The following is a 25,663-nucleotide window of genomic DNA, read 5'->3' on the forward strand; positions in this document are numbered from 1 at the left end:
TGGTGCTGTGGAGTTCCGTCTTTCAGCAACGTGATTTCCTATTATGACGTTTACAACATGTTTTCCTGAAACCGTTTTTTAAGTGTCTAGATCCAGCCAAAGTCTGGCTCTGGAAAAAAAATAAAAGTTAGCAGCTGTTAGAAGATCCCTTCACACCTATTTAGTTGTTGATCTCCTTCACAACAGAACTCAGTGGTTGACTGAAGACTTTAAAAAGCTTATTTCCTGGAACAGTAAAAACCATTCCTTGTTATACTTAAAAAACAACAACAACAGGTAATTTGAAGCTTGTGGCTGCCTCAACATATTTATGAATATATGCAAACTTGTTGTAGGACGACATTGTCAACTTTAGATTATGTAGACCCACTCTGCCATGATCCTTATCTCTGATACAGGAAGGTTTTTTTTGAGGGGGAGGGAGATGTTTTTTGTTCAAAGATAGTTTAATGAAAATCCCAAAGCTTGAAATTGTGTTCAATCATGGGGAGCAAAGTATATCTGTCATCAGTGTCAGGTAATGTGATGCTGGATTTGACAGGCAACGGGTCCCAAATTTCCTGTGACATAGTGCATAAATACAGGGCATGTTTTGTATGAGATCTAAAAGCAAATGCTTATTTCTAAAATGTGGGTTTGCTTGGCAATCTGACATTTCGTAGCTCTGTGTTAGAGATTTAGTCTCTTTTTTTGTATCATACACTTTTCCAGATTCAACACTTCCAAACTTCCCTGCAGATCAGAACACATCTCCCACTTGGATTGCTCACAACTCCAGATTTTGCAGTGCATTTTCTATGGGCAAAATGTGCACACAGTACGTATTTCACACGATGCCAATGCTTTTTTGTGACAGTATTTGCTGTTAACAGAGTAGCACCACCTCTCTTTTTTCTTTTTTCTTTCTGTCTATGACAGGCATTTTGTGCTGTTGCCCACAGCACTTTTACCCAGATGGGGGTGCCAGCGCTTTTTTCTTTTGTTCCCCCCCCCCAAAAGCAGCACTGCATAAAAAAATATATACATGTAAAAGCTGTGTAATAAGTGCAGCGCAAATCAGAACAAAATGCACCCTTTGGAACGTAATTTCATGCCACAGGGCACATAATCAAATGCTAGCAACATCCATAATGGGACAGAATTAGCTGCTGTGTCCATCTCTGCTCTGTATCTGTTTCATCAACATTATAAATTCCACACAAAAAAATTGCATTTGTGTGTGCATGCTAGCTTTTTATGGGCTACTTCAAGGCCACTGTTCTCCTTTCATGTGCTTCAGACCAAACTTGGAGCAGATAGCCATAGCACTCATGGACACCTTATTGAGTGCAGGGTGATCAGATTACGAGACATCAAGTCTCTGAAGCAGCTTCTCAAATCAGGTATTAAGTCATTAGTCCACTGACATTCTAGGGAGGAAAATGTTACCAAGGTCCATGTTCCTTTGAACCTTTTCAATCCTGACTGTGCCACTTGCTGAAGCCTCACCAGTACCTTCTTTTTACATTTTCATTCTCTCAGATGATCACAAGGGTAGTTTGGAGGTGCGATGCTGAGCACTGTTGGCTCTGAACCTTCATAATAAATTGGGACACAGTCTTGGAAATCAAACCCATTTTTGACCCATGCTAAATTGACTTGTAATCAGAGGGAATGATGACTCTGCAGCAATCTTTTCCCACCAGCATTTAAAAGAATTTTTCTTCTTTAAAAAACCAGCAGAGAATTTGAACTTTTCTCTCAGTAGGTCAAGATATTAAAAACGTAAAGGATGGAAATAAGAGTCATGGAGGGTAAAGGTTACAGAGATTATAGAAAGGTAATTTGAGATTTTTTTAAAAATGCCTTATCTATAAAATACATTGTCACTTTTAATCTGACAAAACTCTGCCCTTTTCCCGATCCAGCAGTCTCTGGTTTCAAGACATAATGTGATGTTTAAAACTTTTTGTTGGCATCATTGTAAGGTTAAGCTTATACAGCATGCCACTTTCCTAAGGTTTATGTGACAACACACAGTAATTAAAATAATGACTTTTTGAGCAGGAACTCACTGGAACTCAGCTCTTGCAGCTCTCAGGTGGGTGCCATTGCCATTATAAGTGAACATGGGAGACGTTCATGGTGAGTTCTGGCACCTCCTTTTCTAGAAAAATAGCACTGATTAAAACTAAGCATTTTTTGGTGTAGTGTATGACAGGGGTCGGCAAAGATTTTGTGGCTTGGGCCAGTTCACAGTCCTGCAGACACCGCAGTGGGCCGGAGTGTACATGCACGCACACATGCACAAACGCTATTTCCGGCTCTCCTTCCGGCGCAGAGGACACGTGTGCAGCTTCCCATTGGCTGCAGGAGCTTCCTGCAGCCAATGGGAAACCAGCCAGCGTTGTGGAAGGCTGTCCCTGAGTGGGCAGCGGGGGTCCATGGGCCAGTTAAATGACCCCCATGGGCCGCTTGTGGCCCATGGGCTTTAGGTTGCCAACCCCTAGTGTATGATGGCCCCTAGTGGTTATCATGTCACAATGCTTCAGTGACACAAGCCAAAATCAGCAAAATTTTCTGTCTTAAATGAACAGCAACCCTGTCAAAGTCTAGACCAGGGAGTAGAAAACCTGAGACTCTATGGAAGTTTTTAGCCTCTCCAGTTCTCATAAGCCCCAGCTAACATGACAGGATGATGGGTACTGTAGCTCAACAACATCTGGAATGTCGCAGGTTCCCCAGCCTTGAGTCTGACTAAGCATTTCTATGCATCCTTGTGTCCATCAACTAGCTTCTTCCAAGAGAGTGAAGTGAGGCATCCTCCATTAGCTCAGGTAAGGCCAACTGTTATTTTGCTCCTCCTCTCCCAAAACCACCTTCACCAGCTGCCATCATACCTGGATGAAGCAGATGGAGAAATGACACAGCAAGAAGCCCTCAGAGCAACTGCCATTTGGCTCCTTCCCCTCCCAGAACTGTCTCCCACAACAACCATTCCATTTGGCCGTTATGGGACTTCATGATGTGTAATCCTATGAAAGCACTGACACCTGCATAAGCTTAGTTTCCTTCTTCCTCTCATCAAATTCCCATTTGTATCCCGTCTTCCGAGATTGCAGGCCATTATTATAAAACATAAAACACCTTGAGTGCTTTACGAATATTTGGAATTAGCTGAAACACTCACACCAGATGAGTCAAATCGGTGTTAGAGATTTCACCACAACGAGCACAATACAATATAGATATAATGCTGACTTTCCTCTACCTCCTATGTTAGTTTCTAAATCAGGAGCCTTTGAGCAGGCTGACAGTTAATAACAGCTTAGAGCCAATCCCTGGGCTGCTGACCTGCTTTGGTCTGTTCTGTTTCCTTGCCAGCAGCTTGAGCAAAGAGAGTAGTTCAGTTGTTGGGCCTGGAGCTGAGAGGATTCTCTGCTAATCCTTTCCAGCCTGGTGGGTTCACACCTCAGAATTATAGCAGCAATATGTCATCTCTCCATGTCAGTAGACATTCAGGTCTAAATAGACCCCCTTGGGCACTTGGCAAACTCGTCCCTTCCACAAAGGGCAAGGATTTGCAGAACTGGATGAGCTGGAAGGAAGCTGCAGCAGCGTTGGGTGAAAATAGCGCGGACTAGGTAGATATAACCCATCGCCATTTGCATATTTTGTCAGTGAACTGAATATAACCATCTGTGAAAGAAGATGGCTTCCAACAGGTGAAATGAAACAACTGTCACGTTGAGGGAGGACTCAAGATAATGCCTTTGGAACACCAAGGCAATATGCTTGGACAGAACATCTGTGTCGAAGCATCTGGTACGGCTGGCTGTTTGCATTGCAGGAGTTTTGTTTAAATATGAAAGTTAAGAGAGAGCAGGAGGGTGATTTGCAGTGCCGAGCACACAGATTGCTTGATGGATGGTGTGCAGAATATTTTCCTGACAGATCAACTAAGGAAAGTTATTCAGCTTAAATTATATTTTATCTTCGGTTTCATGCACAGTGATGGAGGAGAATCTCATTTGGTCTGCATTTTTAAGTGAACTGACCTAATTTGCAGCTCCTGGACTAATCCATGAATTGGTACTATCTCACTTTTCTGAATTTTGCCGTATAATTTTAAGCTAAAGGGGGGAAAAAGATGTAGTACTGGTGAAATGAAATTTGATACAATGTACCAAATTTCATTAAGCATGCATGCTTTAGAATATAGTACATCTAGAAATGCTAACACTGCAATAAATAGTGTATTTAAATGTGTCAAAAACATATTTAAATATGAGTTTTTGTATTTTTTAAAAAAAAGTTCACACATTAATGCACAAATGGAATGAAACAACCTGATGAACAACTACATCTGAAATTGGCATGGTCTGAAAACAGACTGATCCATCCATTCCTAAACATAACTAGCAAGCAGTGATATTTGAAGAGAATTTGGCAGCTCATCTTTAGGTGAAACCTCTGAAGAATTTTTGATGAAAGCCAAATTTTCCATTAGAACTCTCAGTGGGGTTTCATGCATCCCTTCTTGGCACCAGAGGAAAATTCATAGCAAGTTTAGACTCTTCTGCATGTAAAACCGCAGAGCAGGTAAAAGACAATAGGGCTTTCAATATGTTAGCAAAAATTTATCCAGAAGCTTTCACACATCCCTAGTTACAGGGATGGAGTGAGGAAGTTTCTTGAAGTCACAGAACTATTATTGTTCACACATCTCTTCTACAACAGATTGAAATGACAGAAATTCCAGTTGAAAAAATGAAATGAAAGGAAGGAAGGAAGGAAGGAAGGAAGGAAGGAAGGAAGGAAGGAAGGAAGGAAAGAAGGAAGGAAGGAAGGAAGGAAGGGAGACATTAACTTCCTGTGCCCTTGTCACTTGTAGAGCCCTGTGTGAAATCCTGGAGAGCTGCTGCCAATCAATGTAGACAAGGCTGAGGTAAATGGATCAATGGTCTTACTCAGGATAAGGCAGCTTCCTGTTTTCTTATGTTCCTTCTAAACCACCAACATGAAGCATTTTTAAGGGGTGGAAACAGATTGGGACAACATTGGAATGGTATTTATGTACCAGTGGGTACAAACATTCCAGAGATTGCTGGATTCCTGTCTTTGAGAACATACCCTCCTGCTGAATCTGATCAGGGATCCTTCCATATTTGTATTGTCTATACAGGCAATCTCTGTTTTGCGCGGGGGTTATTGTCAGGGAACTGCCATCAACTCAGAGGCGAGAGATGGAAGGGCAGTTGTGTTATAGGAAGCCTCCGAAAATTTTACAAAGCAGCTCCTCCTCCAGCGAGGAGGGAAGCCCCACCTCCAGTGAAAAAGAGGTGCAGGGACCAGGGAATGCTAGGGAGAGCCTCAACACCGAGCCTGAGCAAACCAGAGAGGCGGGAAGTACGCCCCTGCCAGCGCCCATTCTGCGCAGTGGGCTTCGGCACAGGGAGAGGCGGAAAAGGTTGAGGGTGATGCAACTTTTATGCTGGGGGAGGTACAAAGACTGACCACTCCCAGATTCTGCTAGCGATTGAGCCAGACATGAACTTACAACGCACTTCACTGTAAATAGTTTGCACCAAGAATAAAGCCTGGAAAAGACAGGTCGGAGTCTTGCCTGTTTACTCTCGAGCAACCACACCAGCACCTGACAGTAATGTTCTGGACCCCAATGTGCATTGGCGGAATGCACGTAAGCCCACTCTGCCACACCTCCCCTTGCTGACCAAAAAAGATTCAATTGAGCACACGGATTGATAATATGGACAGATTAGCTACATACGAATGAATTGCATGTCGACGCAAAATAAGAATGGATAAATATGAAGAAATCTGGAACAAATATTTAAGCGATAAGGCGGATAGTGGTGGGAAGTAGGGGGAGGAGAGAGAGGTGGGAAAATATTGTTAAAAAGGTGTAGTCATAGGTATATCAGTGAATTCAAATCTGAATTGTCAAATTGTGTTATTATTGTTATTATTGTTTTTGTTGTACAGTGGTACCTCAGGTTACATATGCTTCAGGTTACATACGCTTCAGGTTACAGACTCCGCTAACCCAGAAATAGTACCTCGGGTTAAGAACTTTGCTTCAGGATGAGACAGAAATCATCCTCCGGTGGCGCGGCAGCAGCAGGAGGCCCCATTAGCTAATGTGGTGCTTCAGGTTAAGAACAGTTTCAGGTTAAGTACGGACCTCCAGAGCGAATTAAGTACTTAACCTGAGGTACCACTGTATGTGTCTTTTGCGGTTGTTATTTGTATCAAAAAAATGATTGAATAATTTTTTTTAAAACCCTCCCCTTGCTGACCCCTAACGCCCTTTTCCAAACTTTTTCATCACATCTTTACAATGTTTTGGGCTACTTCCAGGCTTGGTGCTGTGCATGCATGGCGATTGCGTGTCACTCAGATGCGCCCCAATCAGTTGTTGCCTGTACTGACTGGTAGAAACTCTCCAGGGTTTTAGACAAGGGTCTTTTCTAGCTTTGCTTGATGCCAGGGACTTAGCCTTGTTTTATACAAAGCCTGTGTTCTTCTACTGACCTACACCTCTTTCCCCTTTCAGAACATTTCCACAGAGCAATTCCATTCATAGGAAGAGCTACTGCACCTCTTTGTTTTCAATTAAAACTTGTTCTACTCTGCATAGCACTACAACAACTCCATGAGATACAAAAATTATTACTTTAAATTACATGTATTCAGAAGGTGTTTTTTAAAATCTTTATGTCATCTCTGCTTGGGGGAGTTTGGCCAGGGAGTTCTAGAGAGAACATGAGCTACTTACTCGGTGGAGCATGGAGTGCAAAAGAGATGAATCCTTCTCTTCTTAATAGTACAACAGGAGTGGGCTATGAAGCACATTATTTACTTCAGTGGTCCCATTACTGTATGCCTCATTACATCTGAAGACTGAACTAGCATTTTGAATGTTCCGGCAACAGTGGGAACGCTCGCTTCCATGCCAGTGCATTATTGCCGGTCATCATAAATAACAACTTTCCCAATTTTCCAATATTGATTCATCCATCTGTGTATGAAAGGGAGAAAGGCAGCAAAAATAACACAAACAGCAAAGAGAGCATCTCCCCCTCATAGCACAGTTCTTTTAAGGGGCTGTCCTTGGGACCTGTTCTGCCAAAGGTTTTGGCTTCCAAAGGTTCTTTTGGATTCAGACAGCCATTGGGATAGCTCAGTCAGTTAGAGCATGGTGCTGATAATGCTAAGGTTGCATGTTTGATCCCCTTATGGGACAGCTGCATTTTCCTGCAAGGCAGGGGTTGGACTAGATTGCCGCCGGGGTCTATTCCAACTCTGCAGTTCTATGATTCTACAACAAGAGTTGCTCTTTAAAAGGTTTATTTAAAAGATTAGGAAAATAAAGAGCAAAGCAAGAAGTTCATATGGCCCATTCTGCTGCTGGAGAATCCCCTCTCTTCCAAGGCAGACTACAGGTTCGAACTCCTCACAGGCAATGGGTGCAGTACCCGGTATCAACAGTGAGGTCTGCACTGAAATTCTCACTGGACGTAAGTGGACATGAGCCTTTTATACTATCTGGTAGTGCCGGTGACCCTTGATCATCTGCGTTTGAGTCACATTCCCACGACCCTGTCAATGCTGATGTCCGGCAAGGTCCAAGGAACAGTCAAAACAAAATGCAGATTACAAAGAGAGAGATTGATGAGACGGTTGGAACATTCCCATGCTAGTCTACAGAGCACTTTAAGATCCAGGAGAGCCAGTGTGGTGTAGTGGTTAAGAGCGGTAGTCTCGCAATCTGGGGAACTGGGTTCGTGTCTCCGCTCCTCCACATGCAGCTGCTGGGTGACCTTGGGCCAGTCACACTTCTTTGAAGTCTCTCAGCCCCACTCACCTCACAGAGTGTTTGTTGTGGGGAGGAAGGGAAAGGAGATTGTGAGCCGCTTTGAGACTCCTGAAGGGGAGTGAAAGGCAGGATATCAAATCCAAACTCTTCTTCTTCTTCTTCCTTTAAACATTTAAACAGCATGTGGCCCCACATCTCCCGTGGGGAGACCTTTCTATAATAATTGCTGATTCTAGCAAAATATGACCAACTCTTTCAGAACTCTAGTCTACAAATTGTAATATTATAACTATGAGCAAGTGCCAACTCCGGGTCTGTGCTTTTACGTACCTTTGGGGCATTAACTGGGAGATTGTGGCATATCATTCCTCCTCAAAATACAGTGGTAGTGGTCTTCCAAATATGCCCCATTACAAGGCCTTCTTGTATTGAATTGAAGCAATAATAATAATAATAATAATAATAATAATAATAATAATAATTTATTTATATCCCACCCATCTGGCTGGGTTTCCCCAACCACTCTGGGCTGCTCCCAACTGAATATTAAAAACACAATACAGCATTAAATATGGAAAACTGCCTTCAGATGTCTTTTAAAATAAGATAGTTGCTTATTGCCTTGACATTGGATGGGAAGGCGTTCCACAGGGTGGGCGCCACTACCGAGAAGGCCCTCTGCCTGGTTCCCTGTAACCTCACTTCTCGCAGTGAGGGAATTGCCAGAAGGCCCTCTGGAGTGGTGGAAAGGGATATCCAGGTTTGTGAACCATGTAAGAAGAAGAAAGAAAGAAAAAAGCCTGTGTATCAGAGGTGGGATGATCACAGAAACCACTAAACCACTTAATCCTCTGGAAACCACAACAGCAGACATCTCCTTAAAATTTTGATGCAGGAATATAGTACTGCATGGAGCTTGACTGTTTTATACATATTATACATATATGGGGGTGTTGGCATATAGTCAGGCTTTAAAATCAAAACAGCAATAACACATAAGTGGCTTGGTGCTGAATACAAGAGGAGACAGAGCTTGAACAAGTTGGAAATGCCATACTCCATATAGAAATTAATTTATAATGGATTCCTGCCCCGTCCTATTTGGATAAACATTTGAGGAGATAGGGGAAACCCAAGCAATAGAACTACAGAGACAGTACCTTAAGTCCTAATTCATTTTATCCTGCTGTACTAAAAAATGTGATATGGTGAAACTATTGGGTTGTAGCTTTCCTCTCTCTGTGTTAAGTCAAATACACCATGAGAAGAAAGTGTTACAAGAGAACTGTCTGCAAAGTTATTTACTGATCCTTAGAGCCCCAAAGAAATTTCAAATGCATTTAAAATTCAGCAAAGTTTCAGAAATAATCTGACACACAGAATTGCAAACATTTTCACATTTTTACAGTTCCTTTTTGAAACTCAACCTCAAGAGTTATATGGTGTGATGGATCTACCAACTCTCCTTTAAAACATTCATTTCTAATAAAATACCTTTTAAGTATATCAGCAATACATCACTGAGAATGTGTTGTGGGGGGCATGACAGAATTAAATTTCAGCAAGAAAATTCAGGCTAGGAGAATTTGATTGAGAATATTTTGTCCCCAAATTCCTTTTAGCTCTTCCACTGTTCTTGACTCAAGGCACAACAGACAATCAAAACTAGCTGTCCACATACAGAGATAACTCTATGCTCTTCCCTGATTTAATTTAATTCCCTGATGTACCTGTAATACAAAATACAGGTAACAGCAAAGCTCTGTTCTGTGTATTTATCTGGCACTAGACTGAAAATAATGGAAAAATAAGGCAACATTTATTAGGCTACACAACTGTACTTTGTACAGCTGTTCATATTGCTCATAATAAATTTGTCTTTTGACATCTGTTTCTTCTCCTATCCTTTCATGTAGCCATATGACAGTGCATAGGTTGTACTAGGGCAACTGGTCTGCTCCTAAAGATGTACAGGCAGAGTTTGCTTTCTGTTAAACACCATTAGATGAACACTGCCACTTTCCCCCTGCCTTAAGAGCTGACACCAGTGTGTGACCTATTCCACAATGTTCAAGTTGTGTTTAGAGATTCATGCCAGAATTTTCTGTGCCTCAGTGCTTATGTGACTTGCCCCAAACAAATGCATCAGAACAGCAACATGATTCTGACATGTGCAGGTGCTGTCTGTATGGGGGAACCCATCTCCCAATCTTTTCTACACACCGGTGAAATTGCTGTAGGATAAGTATTGCCAGTTATTAAAACAATTGCAACAAAACACATTGAAATGCAAATTCCCTCTGAGGAAGCGGAGCGCCTAGTATCAGCCAGTAAATAAACCACAATGACTTTCATTGTTATGCTAGCTTAGTGCTCTCTGTGGGAAAAGTAAAGTCCACTATAATTCAAGGAAATAGAGTATTAAAAATAACTATTTGTATAGAAAATGGATGCCCTGGGTGCACTTTCCCAATAACATATTGTGCAAAACTTGGATCCCGACAGATCCAGTTTTTCATCCCAAATTGCACTGCTGAAACATCCATGCATTTTGGCATTCTTTGCAAATGTTTACAGAATCAATACACAACTAGATTATAATTTCTCTCCCTTCCTCCTTTTTTCCTGTATATCAGCATGTATCTTTAAAATTGTGCCTTGATAGTTATTGGTTTTAGGTTCTTTCTGTTTTTTCTTTGCACTGATAGAGAAAACACTGTAATAAACAGTAGGTGAAATGTGCATAAGGCTGAGAAAATAAACTTTAGTGTAAAAGTGTCAGTGTAAGAAACAGCCCATGATATTCTGTCAGAGATTTCAGAGTCACGGTTAAGTAGTGACTAGTGCCTGAAAGCAAACCAGCTGTCTGAAATGTAACGGTGTAATTCTGTACCATGTACTCTTAAACAGACATGCATCACCCAAGTCTGCCCAGAAGGAAATTCCATCAAGTACAATTGGATTTACTCCCAGGAAAGTGTGTATAGGATTGCTGCCTTACTGTACTCTCAAGCAAGCCCAATTGAACCCAGTGGTAGTCACTTCCAAATTTAAAATAAATAAATCACCCAGTGGGTTAGGCTGCAAGGCCACATTTTTGCATTGCTATGATGTTGTTGCTACCAACCCCTTCACCCTGATGGGGCTCTAGGGAATGAAAGCAATGCTTGTAATCTGATAACTACAGTTCCAACAGTGTGGTCCAAAATAATGTGAAAATGAAGTCCCGGTCACATATTCAGAATGATTTTCAAAACAAACTGAAATGTGTAAAGCAATCCTATACACACTTTCCTGGGAGTAAATCCCATTGTACTTGATGGAATTTCCTTCTGGGCAGACTTGGGTGATGCATGTCACCCATGACACAATCATTTTTGTCATACCAACTTAAGAATACATTATTCCAGACGTTTTCAACCTTTTTGAGTCCACAGCTCCCTTGACCAGCTACATTCTTTCTGTGGCTCCCCTGTGGGGAAACGTACTCCAAACTTCTGAAGCCCAGTTATGTCACCCCTTGCCTGCAAAGCTGGCAGCCCCTCATCCCTTTTCAAACATCCTCCCTTGTGGAGTGTTCACTCAGCCTCCTCTCCTCTTTCCACGGTCGCCTCAGCTCCTGGCAACCAGCACCCCCTGGCCAGCCCCAGAGGCACCATTCACCAGGGAAGCTTGTAGCCAGGATTGCTGCAACAAATAGCCGTGCAAGCTTTTGAGAAGCAGAGGGGCAAGATGGTATCAGAGGAGGGAGGAAAGGAAAGTGGGACAGAGGCCAGTGTTGCCTGCAGTAACCCTGACCATCATTCAAAGCACCCCAGGGTGCCACGGTACACTGGTTGAAAACCACTACATTATTCAGTGAATGTCCTTGAAGTAAGAATTATGGACAAGCACTTCCTCCATGCCTGTTATGAAAGGGAAAGGAAGGTCACTATGTGGCCCAAGGAACCTTTATGAAGCCAAGAACACAGTCTTTGTCAGATCTTTCTAACATGCTATTGCAGAGTTGCTCCAGTGTATAAGTTTCCAAGACCTTTACCCTCCGTGTCCCTTGCTTCAGAGATTGGGCCATTAGTAAAGTCTTCAGCTGAAGAGATTTTCCTCTTTGCTGATGACCTGCTTTGCTGTGAGGTTTTGTGGAGGTACAGATGTTCGTTCTCAAAAAGAGGGAAAGTCCATTTTTGACTTCTTTAAAAACTATAGTCTATTGATATCTTAATTGTTTGGGTTACTTGGGAGACTTGGTGGTGCCATAGTCTACAGAATTTCTGAGAGATTTGAACCAGTGGGAGTACCAGGTTTTCTGCAGACCTTTTCCCCATTGTTCATTGCTACTGACCTTTGCCCTGTGAGAGACACTTGGAAAAGAAGGGTAAAAATCCACAGTATCTATGTTAATTTTGATCAGTAGGTTGGACAGTTGTAACTTTAGCTCACCCTTCTGAAGTAAGTCAGATATTCAACTACTGTGAATGACAGGATTTGTTCTACGAAATCCACAATTAGGTGCCATACAGTGTGAATTAGTGCTGTGCCTATCCTCCATTTTCTTGAAAGTTTTCTTCCTTTGTAAAATGCCTTCCTCTTTTTTTGTCTCATTCTCATAGCACTTGAGAATTTATTTAGAATTTCAGTCAGTTTGCGGTTTTGAGCATAATTTATTATTGTGAGGTGACCAAGGGTGGCGTGTGTGTTTTTTCTTCTGGTAAACTTTTCTCTAGTGTTCTGCAGCCTTCCCAGCTGCTCATGCTCCTGATCTGAAAAAGTCCTATGGGAGGAATTAAATCATGATATCCTCCCCTGGGCTTTGATTGCATGAGCAACTGGGAGGGCTACAAACACTTGTTGGCCACCTCAAAAGTCAAGTAAAAGTGCACCAAAAAGTGCACCAAAAACAAAAGCAGCGGTGCAGCGGGAGGCCACAGTAGTTAAAGTGGTACCTCAGGTTAAGAACTTAATTTGTTCTGGAGGTCTGTTCTTAACCTGAAACTGTTCTTAACCTGAGGTATCACTTTAACTACTGTGGCCTCCCGCTGCACCACTGCTGCATGATTTCTGTTCTCATCCTGAAGCAAAGTTCTTAACCCAAGGTACTATTTCTGGGTTAGTGGAGTCTGTAACTTGAAGCGTCTGTAACCTGAAGCGTCTGTAACCCGAGGTACTACTGTACCCCAACCATGAAATTCTCAATGAATTTCTCTCGTCTTTAATAATTTTCACTGGAGAATGGTAAAAAAATGCAGAAATTTTCAGAACAGCACTAGGCTGAATGTTCTTTCTCTGATATAAAATTGGACTACTTATGAACAACTAATATGATACATAGTTGGCAAATGTTACATATTTTAATGTTAGATGTGTTTCATTTTTCTAAAAAAAACTTAATTGCAATTAATGTAAAACCATTAAGTACAATAAAAACAAGTTGCAAAACAGATGTTTTATGAGTTATGTACTCAGGTATGTTCTTTCTGTTTCAAGTGCTCATGTATGTTTTTCCTCTGAAAACATGGCAAGCCTCTTATAATCAAACATCCACCTGAAGCAGCTTAACACACCTGATACCACAGCCACACTCCTACTTTTTGCCTTCTCTTTGTCACTCTAAGCTCCTAGCCATTTCCTAGTCAGAGCACCTGTCCCTTGCAACAATACCCCTGTAGCCAATGCTGTTCATGTATGAGTTTATGTTGGTTCAAGGAAAAATATAGATATAAAAGGAGAATTCCTAGATGCAAAGATCAAAGTTTGGGGCAAGTACTCTTTGGTGAGAGAACCCCAGCAGAGATTTAAAATAACCAAATATGCAGCAAGTAAAGCATTAAAATATAGGCTGTTAGACCCTTAAAATATGCCCCTGTTAGTTTCTTCCAAAGTTCTCCTCTTTCCCCAGCATAGAAAAAAACACACAGTTTGGCACGCAAAAAAAGGTTTACTTACAAGCTATCCAAAGGTTGAATTCAAGTGATTTTCCATACAGCATTCAGAAAAAGTTGCACAGGCAGTAAACTAAGTTTAGTTCCAAAGTGCTGAAAGTTACTAAATTAGGAAATCAAGAGTGGCTTGTAAGAGCCATGTATTCTGAACTGCAGCAATCAGCTCAGAGCTCCTCAAATACTGAGCTTCTCTGGTAGACTGGGGGTTGAACAATAGGCTTGATTAACCATTCCCTCCCATGGTAAGGGGAAGTGACCTCACTAAGCCTGGCAGGACTGCTTATTCTATGGTATTAACCCCGTCATGCATCAATTAGACTTAAGCATGTTGGTTATATGAAGTTAGTTATCCCACAGTTAATGTGTATGCAGTGGCGTAGCGTGGGTTGTCAGCACCCGGGGCAAGGCAAGTAATTTGCACCCCCTAACCCGTGGATTTGCGCCCCCTAACCCTAACCCCCAGATGTTGTGCCCGGTGCGGTCGGCACCCCCCTGCACCCCCCACGCTACGCCACTGTGTGTATGCTTGTGTGCTAAGGTTGTGTGTGTGTGTGTGAGAGAGAGAGAGAGAGAGAGCACACTCCTTGAGTTTAAGAACTGTATTCAATAAACAAGATATTCTTATCTTCTCTCCAATATAAGAATTCTGTTAAGTTTTGGTTGTATGTCCAACACAAACCACCAACTAAAAGGGAATTAATACTGTAGGACTGGAATAGCATTAAAGCAAAACAGATGAATAATTTCATATGCAATTAGTAGGGGCTCATTTTTTATGTTTTCACTGGAGAGGGACATCAATAAAAGAAATTCAAAGAGACTTGGATCACAGTTGCTTGGTCATCTGGAGAGAATAGTCATTAAGGGGCTTGCTTGACAGGCAGCACTGGTTTCGGTAATCTCTTTGATACCGTTGTTAAAAAAAAATAGAGAGCAGGCCCTGCTTTTTTGTAAGGTTGTCCTCTAGCCAGAGGCAGTCATTTAGATGTTTATCCCCAGCTTCATAAAAGTCAGGGACAAACATTCTGACTGCGTGCTCTGCCTTCACCCAGAGATGCTTTCTTGCATTGAACCAGAACTGCCCATTATGCCTAAACCAGAAACTCTGGTTAACAAACTAAGATAAAACAGCTGGATCTGATATATGAAAGAACTTTCAAATTATTCCAGCTTTATGCCTGTTATTTCAACTGCTTTGTGGACCTACCTCTATCATGAAGAGAAAGCAGCTCTTCAAAGGTTTTACTTTCTTGCTGAATACAGGTTTGGGTAGACCATTAGAGTCTCCCACTATAAGGTTTGAGATTATTGTTAATGTTGTTGTTGTTGACAGTGTATGACAGCCCTGGACCTGTACTCTTATTATGCATCTCCTGAGCAGTATATAAGTATTGTTAATAAATAATATAATAAATATTTAATTTTTACTTAAAATATGTATATACTACTCTTCAGCACAGCCTTAATACCATAGCAGAATTAATGTGTTCTGTGTGTGTGTGTGTGTGTGTGTGTGCGCGCACACGCAAAATGTCGCTAATGATCATTATCATTAATTGCTATCTTTCCCCCACAAGCTCAATGGGCCTGCTGAGTGTTTAGGGTTGTCAGAAAAACAAGGAGCTGAAGCAGATTTTTAAAAGTTATATATATTTTAGGGCAGGGGTCAGGTCAGCAAACCTTTTCATCAGGGGGTTGAAGAATACCCTGCAAGCCGGTCCCGCAGCTGCCTCCGGACCTGGAGGAGGAACGCACTCTGCACGCGCTCAGGAGCGCGTCTTGGCGCCACCCGTTCACCGGCATTGTTGATGAGCAGCAGCCGCTCCATGGGCCCGTCCCCGCAGAGCTCCCAGGTGGCGTGCACCATGTGCTGCGGCCCGTCGGCTGAGGCCAGGTCAGCGGGCAGAACGTGCACATGGAAGTCCAGGTAGGCAGCACGCAGGAGCTTCCTGCAGCCAATCCGAAGCCACGCCAACTTTGCCGCCCGCCCAGAAGCTGTGCCAGCATCGTGGAAGTCAGTCCCCGCACAGCAAGGCATCCGCAGCACGCAGGGACTGACCGAGTGGGCGGCACGGTCCGCCTTTATGAGCATGGGGGCCACATCCAGCCCCCGGGCCTTAGTTTGCTGACCCCTGGTTTAGGGTAAATAGGTATTGTTTCCCCCTGAGCTCTCCCTTAAAAAACAGCTAGTGTCCACACTCAACTCACTCTCTGGGCTCTGCTACCCCACTCAAATCCAATATTTCAAAAGCTGGCTATTCTAACAGTTTGGGAGATACCAAACTGAACACAGTACATCAGTAAGGTAGGGCAAGGTTGATAAATCTTCCCCCCTCCGCTGCCGCTTTCCTCACTTTTGTTATTTGCCTGAGATTAGGAACACAGGGAACTACCTGATATCAAATCATTAGCCCATCTGATCCAGTGCTGTCTGCACTGTGGCCCTCTCAGATGTTGCCAAACTACAACTTCCATTGTTCCCTAACTAATGGCCAGGCAGGCTGGGGAAGATGGAATTGTAGCTTAGCAAAATCTGGCAGGGCTACAGGTTAGGTATAACTGGTCTACAGAAACTGGAAGTAGCCCCTGGGTTTCAGACAGAAGACATTTTCAGTCCTACCCATAGGTGCCAAACATTGAACCAGAAACATTAGCATACAAAGTACAGTGGTACCTCGGGTTACATACGCTTCAGGTTACAGACTCCACTAATCCAGAAATAGTACCTCGGGTTAAGAATTTGCTTCAGGATGAGAACAGAAATCATGCAGCACTTTAACTTATTTAGTTAAAGTGGTATCTCAGGATAAGAACAGTTTCAGGTTAAGAACAGACCTCCAGAACAAATTAAGTACATAATCTGAGGTACCACTGTATATGCTCTTCTACTGAACTGTGGCCCTTTGAGCTAAACCCAGAGGAGTACAGACGAACATCCAGAAAGTGTAGTAGTAGCCATATACATGTGCAAGCCTAATGCGCTTGCAGCACAAGCCTGATAGCATGGTCTGGTTTAACAGCAACAGCAACAACAATTTTATTATTTGCACTCCACCCATCTGATTGGGTTGCCCCTGCCATTAGACAGCCCTAATCCTATTTAAGCACATATTCATTGGTATAACACGCTGTAAGGCTGGGGAATATTTATAGCAATATTTCAATGTCATTGACAAAAAGCCTTCTGCTTTCCCACATATCCTGCTAAATGTATGCACGTAAAGTACTGTATGTCTTGTAAAAATGCTCCATGTTGGAATTGTAAAAGTAGGTAATTGCTTCTCTTTTGTCTCCAATGGCAGCAATTTTATACTGGGTCAAGAGACTTAGAAATCCTATCAGTTCCCAACAAAGCATCATTCACCTAAGGGGTTTCTCTCCATCTGTAAAATCCTAAGGCAATTCAAGAAGAGGTGGTGCTTCTCCAGAAAGATTTTAACTAGCTAAAAACAAATTAAGATGAATTCAGCAATGACTGGCATCTTGGTACTCAAATGATTATGCAACAACTTTCACATGCAAATATACATAATTTAAAATATTTAGAGAGGATTATAATAAGCAGCTTAATAACTGTCTATGCCTAAGCTGGACCTTTTCATTCACTCCAGAATCTTATCACAAATGACTCTGGAAAGAATTCTTTAGGAATTTGTGAGCAAATGCCAGTAACTCTTTATTAAACTCTCCCCAAATCACTGGCAAAGCAGTCCTTTATATTTATCAATAGGATGCTAAAACATTTTACAATAACATTTCTAAAGCATTTAAGAGAACAAAATTATTTCCAGTTATCACTGAACTAACCCTGGGGTACCCAATGTGACACTCCTGGGCACCACAGCAGCTTCTGACCCCATTTGGGGCACACTAAAGGCCTGCTATCCCTCCCAATTTGAGTTTTTGAGGGGGTCTGCCTGCTTTATTGTCTGTCTTTTACTGGTGGGTTGGTGTGTATGTATCTAGGTGTTTTGCCTGTTTTAGGGGTGTGTGTAGCACATGTAGGTGCTTTTGCTGGTTTTTTGGGAGGGGGAAGGGAGCTTCACCCATTTGTCTTGTGTGAAATTGCTATTTTGTGATTCCCATGACAGTTTCTTCCACTTCCAAATGCACCCCTTGTCCCCAAAGGGCTAGGGACCATTGATCTAACCCATGTTTTGGGTGGGTGGGAACAAGCTGCAGCAAGCTTGGGTGAGTGCATTCCCCGATCCTCTTCTCCATCTGCATGCATGAGAGGAGAAGACTGAAAGGTTTCCCTGTTGAATAAACCATAAGGTAAAGGTAAAGGTACCCCTGCCCGTACAGGCCAGTCTTGTCCGACTCTAGGGTTGCGTGCTCATCTCGCTCTAGAGGCCGTGAGCCGGCGCCATCCGAAGACACTTCCGGGTCACGTGGCCAGCGTGACGAAGCTGCAGCTGGCGAGCCAGCACCAGCGCAGCACACAGAAATGCCGTTTACCTTCCCGCTATAAAGCGGTCCCTATTTATCTACTTGCACTTAGGGGTGCTTTCGAACTGCTAGGTGGGCAGGAGCTGGGACCGAAAAACGGGAGCTCACCCCGCCGCAGGGATTCGAACCGCCGACCATACGATCAGCAAGTCCTAGGCACTGAGGTGTTACACACAGCGCCACATAGTTTCCCATTATCTACTGCAGGAATGGGGATCCTGTGGCCGTCCAGATATTGTTGGACTCCAACTCCCATAAGCCCCTGTCAATACGGCCAATGGTCAGGGATGACTCCAACTCCATGGGTCTTCTGTTGTCTTTATAATTTATGGCCTGATCCTATGAAAAGGGCACCAGGAAACAGAGGTCCAGGATGAAGATCAGACTTGGATGTAGGACTCTCAGTGTAGATCTGGAAAATGTTGGGTTTCACCATAGGTTGCTCTACCCCAGCTCTACCCCAAAGTGATACATAATTTGACTCTGTAGCTGAAATAAGATTACATAAATACCTAATAATCTCTCAGATCACTCGCACACCAACAAAAACTTTAATGCGGTTTTGGGTTCCTGCAGTGAATATTTGCAAGCAGCAAGACTGTTTAATAAGATGTTGAGCTGAAGCACAGATCTCTGATGTTTATCTACCCTCAAGAGCAGATTAGGGTTTAAATCAAGAGGAAAATAAACTAACATCACAGCATCATTGGTACTTAGGTTTGTTTTTGCAGCCCCTGCCATATTTGCTCCTCTGATACCAATGCTCATGAGGTAGGAGCTTAGTTACCAATGAGATCGAGAAGTGTTCTGAATAGTCAAAGGTTGTAATACGTTTGATGTGCAGTGAATTGGTAGGTTTTATGCATGTTTAATGATATTTGAGAAACATCCCTGTAGGACAAGAAGAATGTCACATCACTGTCTCAATACCATAGTACTCAAGCTAATTGTCTGAGCAATAAATATTGTGATACCAAGATGTTAATATTACCATGATGTGTTCTACAAGGCTTTATGGTCACCCAGCAAAGTGTTAGAACGTTTCCTTTGAGCCCCCCCCCCCCCATTCCATTTATGGATGGATGTATTAAATCCCTATACTGCTCTTCATCCAAGAATCACACAGCAGTTTATAAAAACACAAAAATACGTACTACAGTTCTCTGTAGCAACAAATGCCGAGTCCTATTGAAAGACATTGAAATAAAGTTAGTTGCAACTAACTTTGCGCACTGATTTCAGTGTGTATCTGCCTCTAGGTTAGGGCCACAGTTCTCACAAATTCTCCTTGAGAAGTGTTCAGTAATTTGGAATCCAACATTTCCCGACAAGTTATTAAAATATTGCCGAAGGAATTAACATTCACATTTAGCATAATAGGGAACAATTATTATTATTATTATTATTATTATTATTATTATTATTATTCTAACACACCACCATTCTATACTATTTAAATGACCTTATTTTGTCAGTGCAAAAAAGGGAGGAAAAGCTCATCCTTTGATTTAAGAAAGCAATTTGACAAAAATGCAGGCTATTTTCTTTTCCAGGTTTCTGAGCAGCTGACAGTGGAGTAATACAGTTTATGTTTTAAAGTCCAATGGTAATTGAAAACGACCGCTTTGTTGCTCTTGTCACTGGAGCAAGCAGCATGGGAAGTCAGAGACCATTTGGAGCTTCACTTCAATGCTCTTGATAACAAATTGTTAGAGACTCCCAATAGTCTCCTTGCTGAACTTTCCTCCAAGTCCCTCTAGGCAGAGAGTGAGTATCTCAGCTTTTGGCAGGTCCAAGCTATACTATATTGACATTTGAGAATGATGGTATCAGTTACGCTCATGGAATGAGAACAAAATGCTCTTCTGGGATTGTCTATGTGACTCTGATTATCTGGCAAATACTTAGTTTAGTTACAATAGAAAGACCATGGAGCAGAGTCCTGATATTACTTCCCATTCAAAGTAGCTGTGTTTGGGTTCCCCATCCCACCCACAATAGCGACAAACACATAGAAGCTTTGATTTGAGAAGCACTGTGACATTTTATGTTATTTATTTATACTTAAATTTCTTATACTACTAAATTGAGAAAGAGAAAAATCTCCTTAAATTAGATTTGGGTGGCAGATTGAGATAGAAAAGCTGAGATTTGCACGGGGGATTCTTCTGATATTTTTGCAATCCAAGCGCCGCCCCCCCCAAATTAGGGTTTGAAATCTTGCACTGATTGGTTAGCTATTATTGTTATGGTTCCTAATTCCGCATACTCACTTCTGAGTGCTCTGCATTGCCATGGACTGAATACTTTGGCCCAGATTTTTCCAGCAATTCCAGAAGGTGAGGACAAAAGTACCCCCAAAATTTGGATTAATCTTCTGGGGTGGATGAAGCTGAAAAATACTGGTCTCTCACTCTGTGTGTGTGTGTGTGTTTGTGTGTAAACTTTGCCACCACTTCAATGCTGGCAAGCCCCTGAAGATCATTCCAATCTTCAGGGACTGTTTTTCACCCACCCCCTTAAAACTAACGAAAAAGCCTAGTCCAAAGGGTTCACACGCCAGAAGCTGCTGGGTGGGGATCAGGTAATTTAATATACACATGGATTTCTGATGCATTGAATTTTCTTATAGCTAAAACTTCCCTTTAGAATGACATGCTAATGAAAACCCTGCTGAAAGGCAGGCTGCCCTTTATCTGGGGAGCTGTAAGCCTAGTTGATTGCATGCCGTGTGACTTGGGTAATAAAATGTGTCCTGCTTGATACAAGAAGACAAATATCCTTGTCATCTGTCAACAATATTCATCTGCAGCTGCCATCTGATGGCTAATAATTAGAGCTATTAATTGTATGGAAATATAGGAAGAGCACCAAGTACTCAGCAATTTCAGACATGGTATTAACACATGATTTAAAAAGGGGGTGGGAAGGACACAGGGCAAAATGGCCTCAAGATGCCATTAATGAGCTCAGAGACCTCAAACGCATTTAGGTTACCAGTTTAGACACACCCTCGCTGATTGCTAACTGCCTGATGCATGCAAGTCTTTTTAAAACTAAAGGACTGAACAAGGCTCTCAAATTCTTACTTAGACATATCATGGCATGGTGGTGATTAAACTACAAGAGAAAAGCAACAGTACTTACACGTAGATGCTTTCCTCAAAAATAGGGTAAATAGTTTCTATTCAGTCTCTGTCCAGGAGGGGCTGTTACTGGTACACCAGCTTCACGTGGAGAAGGATGTTTTGTTCCACCAGGGTGACTTAAGTCTCCAGTAACCAGTTTCATATCAAAGTCCCATACCACCCACAACTATTAACCTGAACCTTCAGAGTGATTGTGGCCACACTGGAGAAAGGCTGAACACTATCTCCCATGGCTTGATGAACCGTGCAGCAATAGCACCTCTGGCTTGTCTAGATAGAGTCTTCACCCAAACTATTACACAGCTTAGGTCCAAACTATTTGAAAGACTGCATTCCCTCATACAAACCTGTCCAGCTTTTGAGAACTTAGGAGGAGGACCTTCTCTTGGTCCCAGTGAGAAAGCCAGTGCAGTTTGGCCAGGATCAGTGTAACATGCTCAAACTGTCTTGACCTAGTGAGCAACCTGGCTGCTGAATTCTGCACTAGCAGAAGTTTCTGAACTATCTTCAGAGGTGGCCCCACATATAACATGCTGTTCTATTGCTTCTAGCATAAAAAATTGTGTGTAAACATTTGGTAAATGACAAGCTGTATCATATAGTTCTATGCTCTTTGCTGAACTCCGGAACTGTGTTATTGAAGAATGACTGTAACAATGCTCAGGTCTTGGAATTCAGAATAGCTGGATATATTGTACAGACGTCTTTTACACACACATGACTGTCAGATGCAAAGTTATTTTTACCACTCTCCCTCTCTCCCATTCAGCATGCCTAGCCATGCCAAGATGATGGAAATGTTTGCTTCTGTCTACCTCTAACGCTACCATTCTGTTTAACCCTGCATTTGAACTCTGAAAGCCTGCCAGATCACAGTCACATTTGATGAATAATGAAATAAAGAGAGATAAGCGCTAGCTGACGTTGAGTGATGTTGCAGTTCAGCACTGGAGTATCCTTAAGGAATCATACATTTGAAACTCAGGTGGGCAGTTTCCCCAAGATAAATAGAGCCTGGTCTCAACTTGTTTTCCCTCCCCATTAAAGACACTAGTGTTTGTGAGCAAAAGGGCAGCAAAATCTGTGGAAGTTCAATTTTTCTCTCTACCAAAGCTTGAGTGTTATACAGCTGCTCGGACATAAATCCTCATTTGTATTCTTAACACTTTTGTAGTCACAGCATTTTCTCTGAAGAGGGGGGGGGGGGAATTCTGATAAAAATCTGGAAACATCCTAAGTTTAGCCCTTCCTTTCTCTAAATAACTCAGAAATTCAAAGGCACCCACCACAAGCCCGCCCACCCGCAACAAACTGTCTGAAATATATCAAGGTCTTAATTCTTATAATTTTCTTATAAGAAAAGATTAAATCATCAAACTAATATGTATATAAACACTCAGCTGTTAAGTATTAAATTATATGGATTAATATTGTGCACAGGTATGTTTTTATTAAAAACCATTTATAGTCGTATATTAGGGTACTGTGTTAGGAAATCCAAATCTGAGTATTTGATTAAAACATAATTATGCCCAAGAAACCCTTTGAAATATGTATTTTGTGCATTAACGAAGTACAGGCAACTCCCCATTTGTGCAGGGGTTATGTTCCAAGGCACCACACGTTTAGGTGAATTCATGTATATTGGGACCATCATTGAAAAAGACTGCAGATGCCCTCTAAACCTCTGCAAACCCTTGAAAAACCATTTAAAAAACCCCAAATCCACCAAACTCCACCACAATTGCTTCCTCCAAATCTCCTTCTCAAAGCTCCAACTCTCCATAGGTCTCAGAGGTCAGTACAAAGGCTCATGAGATTGCTAGACACAACTTTCATGCCATTTTTGCCATCTTTGTGCTCTTTTAGGGCCCTTTTCGTGCCACTTCTGGGTTCATGACAATGTGCTCGTGCACCTGTGCCTTGAATGTGTGTAAAGGGGGAGTTGCCTGTAGTCTATAAAGTGCCAAAACGCTGATGAATTTTCATGAGGACTTGACTTTTTTCTGAAATTGAAAACCCATTTTGGAATACAGAAAACTTAATTTAAGATTGGAAAAATGAGGGGAGGAACAGACAACTTGCCCATCCCTAGTGTTTTGAAATCAACAGTTAAACCATAGTAATTTGGTTGAAAACCTTACCATTATCTGATCTGAATAGGGCTTACTTTCCACTAATAAAGTTCAGACCTAGGTGTTATTTTCACTGGAAGGAAATTTTATTGGCTAATTGAAATTGAAAAAGTGGTGGTTAGAAAGCCCAATATCTAGAAAAGTTGAGCACGTGTCATATGCATGGCATACAGCTGCTTCTGTTTAGTTTCCCACCCACGTACAAACAATAAATACTAAACCCTTCTTCCGCCTGACAACCAGATCAAAAATTAATTCGTGAGATTTTGCAGGTCAAGCTAAGCAGAAAAGGACTCTTGCCAAAATCTAGATTTCCCTTGTGCTGGCATCAACAATAGGACAAATGCAATCCAATTTTCTCAAAATTATCTATCATTCATAACTTGACCTCATCATGCACACCAAAAATATGGAGTTGTCCATCTACCTTGACATATTCATTTCACAGTGTTAAAAATGCTTTCATCATATTTCTCATTTTATTCACATTGTTCTTGATAGATGATAGCAAAATTGTGCTAGCCTTAGATATATTTTTTAAAAAATGCCGGAATATAAGAAATGGCATTCTTTGCCAGGAGTCCCCCAAAAATGCAAAAGCAGTATCTTTTTCTTTTTTTAAAAAAACTGCTCTCTACTTGTCATTTTCTTAAATGTTCTTCCTGTTATATTCATGTTAGCGAAAAGCCCATTTGTGCCACAAGTTGTGAGGGTCATCAAACCTCCCTTCTACTGCCTTGGCTGCCATTGGTTCATTTCTCTTGACATCGCAGGTCCTATTCATGCATTCAAAAGGACAACCCAATGTTCCCCGCTTGAGCAGGAATGTCTGAAGGGGCTTCTAAGAACATTTGACTGAGCACTTATGAGCCTCTTTGCAATCAGGAATCCTACCTATTAGGAGCTTTAAAGTCCCAAATTGCCACGTCTTCTTTCCAAAGTGAATCTGATGTGATAGGAATCCGCCATTATTGCTTTTTTTTATTTCTGATTTTTTGTACAGACCACTGTGCTTTGGCAGTTCATAGTAGCTTTCCATTTATTTGCATTCTCTCCCCACCCCCATGCTTCCCCCACATATGTTTGTACTGCACTGACCTTGCCAGTGTCCTGCCCCACCAACTGCTACTGTGAATCAGTCTTTATAGGAGATGCTGCAGTCCTGTGCCCCCAAACAAATTTGAAATCAGATAAGGGAATCTAAGCTGGGGTTTAAATACAGAATTGTTCACTACATGTGCATACTACATTTCATTCTGATATCTGACTATTCAGTTGTGTTGAACTAAAAGCAATGCTTTGCTCACTGAACTGCAGAAATGAATGGATTCCATATAGTAGCTAAATGACACTCCATGATTGATATGTCCAGAAACCATCCTAGTCAGTGGCGTAGCGTGGGTTGTCAGCAAGGCAAGTAATTTGCACCCCCTAACCCGTGGATTTGTGCCCCCTAACCCGTGGATTTGCGCCCCCTAACCCGTGGATTTGCGCCCCCTAACCCTAACCCCCAGATGTTGCGCTCGGTGCGGCCGGCCCCCCCTGCACCCCCCACGCTACGCCACTGATCCTAGTAAATGGTCAGAAATCATTCTAATAAAAGGCATTTACCCTGCCACCATGAAAAGCATTAAACCTTTTCTTTATATTTTTTTTGGCCAGTTGTGCGCAGAAATATGACATGCACAGAACAATATTCAGAAGCTTAAAGCTTTAGCTGGCTTAACACTAAAGCTCTTCTTTGTAAGCTACTAATTATGCTCTGAATAGTCTGCTGTTAGTTTGCAATTCACATATACTCCTTTTAAAAATGAAAATTTGGCACTTTTTTTTTTAAAAAAAGTATTTCAATTCACCACCTTCATTGTTGTGAAGGCCTAAATAAAGCTATCAAAGACATATTCCAAGCTCTTGATACCGAAAATAAAATTGTGGATCCAACAGCTGGTAGATGTTCCACAGGGACCCTAAAAACAATAAACAATGATCCAACCAAGGCTAGGCACTCATAACATGCACCATTGATTTCAGCTTTCTAAAAGTTTAATTATCACAACAGCATAGATTTTCAAAACCTTATACAAAACTCAATGTACATTAAAAAGAAGACAACACAAGGTGCTATCAATACCAAGAACAGAAGCTTTCACACATAGCTGTCCAGAGGCAAAACTC

At 41.9% G+C, this 25,663-nt stretch overlaps 1 long non-coding RNA gene across 1 annotated transcript; it reads left to right on the plus strand.

Annotated features, from left to right (window-relative positions):
- Window positions 1-2,522: 2,522 nt before the first annotated feature.
- LOC309371255 lies at window positions 2,523-6,685 on the plus strand. The gene is made up of 3 exons (XR_014168975.1): window positions 2,523-2,816; window positions 4,720-4,927; window positions 6,557-6,685. It is a non-coding gene; the product is annotated as an uncharacterized lncRNA (long non-coding RNA).
- Window positions 6,686-25,663: the final 18,978 nt, after the last annotated feature.

Source organism: Podarcis melisellensis, assembly GCF_964234715.1.
Source record: "Podarcis melisellensis genome assembly, chromosome: 5".
NCBI classification, from domain to species: domain Eukaryota; kingdom Metazoa; phylum Chordata; class Lepidosauria; order Squamata; family Lacertidae; genus Podarcis; species Podarcis melisellensis.